The sequence below is a fragment of the Micropterus salmoides genome, unplaced genomic scaffold, assembly GCF_014851395.1.
Source record: "Micropterus salmoides isolate LMB-PRFRI ecotype aquatic unplaced genomic scaffold, ASM1485139v1 Ms_hic_scaffold_1285, whole genome shotgun sequence".
NCBI classification, from domain to species: domain Eukaryota; kingdom Metazoa; phylum Chordata; class Actinopteri; order Centrarchiformes; family Centrarchidae; genus Micropterus; species Micropterus salmoides.
Window position 1 is genome coordinate 892 of NW_024040358.1, and position 4,820 is coordinate 5,711.

The 4,820-nt window shown below is 43.2% G+C and overlaps 1 long non-coding RNA gene across 1 annotated transcript; it reads left to right on the forward strand.

Moving 5' to 3' along the window:
* The first annotated feature begins 2,149 nt into the window (after positions 1-2,149).
* On the forward strand, positions 2,150-2,600 carry LOC119900159. The gene is made up of 2 exons (XR_005444014.1): positions 2,150-2,291; positions 2,523-2,600. It is a non-coding gene; the product is annotated as an uncharacterized LOC119900159 (long non-coding RNA).
* Positions 2,601-4,820: the final 2,220 nt, after the last annotated feature.

Here is a 4,820-nt window from a genome sequence, read left to right on the forward strand (position 1 = left end):
GGCCGAGGAGGTGGAGTTGCAGCTATCTTCGACTCTAGCCTACTAATCAGCTCTAAACCTAAATTACTCATTTGAAAGCCTTATTCTTGGTCTTTCGCACCCAAGTTGGAAATCACTGAAACCAATTCTCTTCGTTATAGTGTACGGAGCACCTGGCCCATACTCTGAATTCTTATCTGAATTTGCAGAGTTTTTGTCAACTTTTGTCCTTAAAACGGACAAAGTTATTATTGTAGGGGATTTTAATATTCATGTGGACATTGAGAATGACAGCTTTAGTACTGTGTTTATCTCTCTATTAGATTCCATTGGCTTCTCTCAAAGTGTTCATGAACTGTTTTAACCACACCCTCGACCTTGTTTTGGTGTATGGTATTGAAATTGAACATTTAGTGGTGTTCCCACAGAATCCCTCTTTGTCCGACCACTGTTTGATAACTTTTGAGTTTGTATTGTTGAACTACACGCCATTGGGCAAAAATGTCTATACAAGATGTCTGTCTGATAGTGCTGTAGCTAAATTTAAGGATGCGATTCCATCAGCTCCAAATTCATTATCAAGTCACAAAGTAACGGAGGACTCCTATGCTAATTTCAGTTCCTCCCAAATCGATCATCTTGTTGATAGTGCTGCAGGCTAGATGCGAATGACACTCGACTCTGTAGCCCCTCTAAAAAAGAAAATAATAAAACAAGCTCCATGGTATAACACTGAAACTTGCAAATTAAAGCAAATATCGCGGAAACTTGAGAGGAATTGGCGTTCCACCAAACTGGAAAATTCTCGTTTAATTTGGCAAGATAGTCTTAAAACTTATAGGAAGGCCCTCCCTAATGTCAGAGCAGCGTACTACTACAATCCTCTTCACTTTATATATGCTTCTTTTAGGCAGTATTATCAGGAAATATTTCATAAACTTTCATTGTTATGCAGATGATACTCAGTTATATCTATCGATCAAGCCAGATGAAACTCATCAGTTAGCTAAACTTGAAATGTGCCTTCAGGATGTTAAAACCTGGATGACCTGTAATTTTCTAATGTTAAACTCAGATAAAACTGAAGTTATTGTTCTGGGGCCAAAGCACCGCCGTGATGCATTATCTAAAGATATAGTTTCCCTTGATGGCATCGCCCTGGCCTCCAGCACCACTGTGAGGAATCTTGGAGTTATCTTTGATCAGGACATGTCGTCTCACATTAAGGAAATTTCAAGGACCGCCTTTTTTCACCTACGTAATATTGCGAAAATCAGGAACATCCTGTCTAAAAATGATGCAGAAAAACTAGTACATGCATTTGTTACTTCTAGGCTGGATTCCTGCAATTCCTTATTATTAGGCTGCTCGAAAAAGTCCATTAAGACTCTTCAGCTGATTCAGAATGCTGCAGCACGTGTTCTGACAGGAACCAGGAAAAGAGATCATATAGCTGTGTCTCAATTCAGGGACCGCATCCTTCGAAGGCTGCATTGCGACTAGGCTGTCCCATTTCGAAGGCTCCTTCAAATGCGGCCGACAAATGCAGCCTTTTTTTCGTCCGTTTGGAGGATCCAACAGTTGGATCCTTCGTAGCCCCAGGTATCCCGACATTCATTGCGTGCCAGTTGATTGTCCCAGCGTAAATAATGGCGTCGGCTGTGGCTGTGGAGTTGAGCCCCCCGGATTTTACCTATAAATGTAAGTATTGGATTTCAACTCATTTCAAAAGCCAACTACACATATGTAAAATAACAAGACGAATAAAAGTGCAATGTGTCGTTTAAAGAATAGTTTTGTGGAAGAAGTTAACGTGAGTTAAGTGATTAACTGGCGAGCTAACGTTAAGTTAACGTTACCTGAGGTTACTGATGTGCTAACGTTAACGTTAAATGCAAATCGTTTGGGCAAGTTACAACCTAAAAATAAAGCCTTTAACGTCTTCACTTGAAATCGAAGAAGTTCAAGTCAGACCTGCGTCTTACCAAGATTGTCGCGATATTCTACATCACTTATACTTAATATTATGTACATGAAAATAACGTGACCACGTAACGTTAGACGGGTTGTGAACCCTGCTTGGTTTTCAGACAGTTAATGTTAGTAACGGTTACAAAAACCTTGGGATATAGTACACGGTTAATGTAACTGATTTATGCTGCTTACTGTTTGGTGATGTGAAGCATAAAACTTACTTGAACATGTCGTTTTGTTTTAGGGAGCAAGGAGCAAACTGCCCTCTTTATTAAATTGAGGGGGGACAGCGACCACCTCTTCACCGGGGCAAAGTTTTCTGCCAACGTGGCTTGGAGGTAATTAAAGTATCAATAGCCCTTTTGTAATATCTGCATTTAATCATCGTGTACTTAAAGTTACAGTTAAATGAGCCGCCATCCTATTCAAAGCCTTTAACAATAAGACAACTAGTAAATGGGGCAGCCCTTTGTTGTGTCTTCACACAATTACCATGTACCGCAATTTCCCCACTGTGGGACAAATGTTTTTTCTTATCTTTCTTATTTCTTTTGTTTCTCTGTGATTAGGACAATTTTGGAGAAAATGGGCCTGTGGGGAAGGTGACTTCCCTCCAAGCGAAAAAAAAGTGGGACAATTTAAAAAAAAATACAAAGTATGTATGTATGATTTGAAATTGATATATTCTATACATTTTTGTATAAATCGTTCACTGTGCAGCATAAAGGGAAATATAAACCACATTAAGTGTCCAGGCGCAGGAGAGGGTGTAGGGGGGAGCCCATTGCTGCAACTTGGCCCTGGTTTGTCCTCATGGATGAGGTGTTGGGACAGAGGCATTCCACCACCCCACCTGTCGTAATTGCCTCTATCCCTGAGGACACACCAGGGCCAAGTGCTGCAGTGGGTGACCAGGAGGAGGAAGAGGAGGAGGAGGAGAGCCAGCCGAGAAAGAGAAAAGGTCCCTCTTTCAGAGGATGAGCTGCTTCAGCTACTGAAGGAAGACACGAAGTTGCAGAGAGAGGCAGAGGGAGGAGAGCACAGGAGAGCAGAGAAGGATGGACAGGCTGTTCTCTCTACTAGAAAGACTGGCCGAAAAATAAATAAATCCTTAAATAATAATATATATAATATTTATTAATCAATTCAAATAAAATATTTGTTAAATAAATGATTTTATTTTCTGTGGTTTATAACTAATAGTATTTACAGCATATTTACAACATTTATTCTGAGCAGGGAGACCTGGACCTGGATGGGCTGCCACAATAAAGACCCTGGTCAGCAGGACATCATCTGGGGTGGTCTCCAGAGTGTGTTGCAGGTGTGGATGCATCTCTCCACTGTCCACCGTATCGTCCATCAGTGGGTTTGCAGGGCTGGTTCAATCGACGGCTGCCAATGTCACTAAGATGTTTTAGTAAGAGGCAAGAATAATAGGCTGTGCACACAAAATACTAATTCACAATCTTATTTTGACAAAATAAATCTACAAAATATTTCAACAGGCAAAATTGTTAGGATATGAATAGGAATTTACCGATCTTTTACTTGCCTGTTAAAAATATTGGTGGTCAGGGGGCACCTCCTCAAGGGCAGACACCTCTGCAGACAGCTGGTCACGCCAGGGAGCACCGCTAACTGTCTCCAAACCGTTCTCCCCCTCATCCTCTGCCTCGTCCTCCTCAGGCTCATCCTCTGGGGCCACAATATCACCAGCACCAAGGCAGATGTTGTGGAGGATGGCACATGCTGTTATGACCTGAAATGGTTAAAAATATATTTCAGTCTGGAAAAAAACAACCATTTATGCTTTTTGATGAATCTGTCTGTTGATTTACTCATTAGTACAGTAAAGAAAATACTCACGTGAGGTACAAAGGTGTGGTGCACCTCCAGCGCTTGCAGGAAGATGGCCCGGAACCTGGTCTTCATCATCCCAAAAGCACGCTATATAATGGAGCGTGCCCTGGAGTGATGGCTGTTGAAGCGCTGGGCTCCCACACCTTGTATTGGCCTCTTGTAGGGAGTGATGGGGGGAGTGGGTGTTGGAGGCACGGGTACCCTCCGTCTGCAAGGAATAAAGTGCCCTGGAGGAGGGTAGAGTGAACTCCTGTACAGTGGGCTGTAGTGGATCACTCTGACCGACCCAGGCCAGCCCACGTAGGTGTCAATGAAGCAGCCCTGATGGTCACCTGCAGGATGATGGATGGAAACAGTTTCCTGTTCCTGTAGCACTGACCATCAGGGCCGCTCGGTGGCTTGATGCGGACATGGCAGCCGTCGATTGCTCTAGCTGCTTTAAAAAAGCTCTGTGTCTTGCCAGCCTGCAAACCCACGGGATATCGTTGTAACTCATCCTGGGTCTTCGGTAGGTGGATGACCTTGTGGCGAATGGCCACCACCTCCTCAGTGACTCTGTGGACGATGCGGTGGACAGTGGATCGAGGCATTGCAAACACTCTGGAGACCACCTGTATGATGCCCCACTTGCCAGCCAGAAGAGAAACACCAGGGTCTCAATCGTGGCACCCCATCCGTGTCTCCGTTCCTGGTTTAGGAGGCCTAGTAGCACTCCCAGGGCCTCCCTGCTCAACCGGAAATCTGGCCGTGTGTCCTGCAGGTTAAAAAACCTGTCCAGCACAGGAACTCTCAAATTTATCCTGCAGTACAGGGGCCTTGGCTGGTTTAGGGATACAAGGAGAAGAACAACTGTTATGAAGTGTAGAGAGCTTAGTTAGATAAGGCTTGTATATCTTTCTATTCAACTTGCTTTAGCTGGTCAATGACAAAAACACTGTCAATATTTTAATATTTAAGTAAGGTTAGGTTTTCTTTAAATATGAAAATTATGTTGTTAAAGTGAA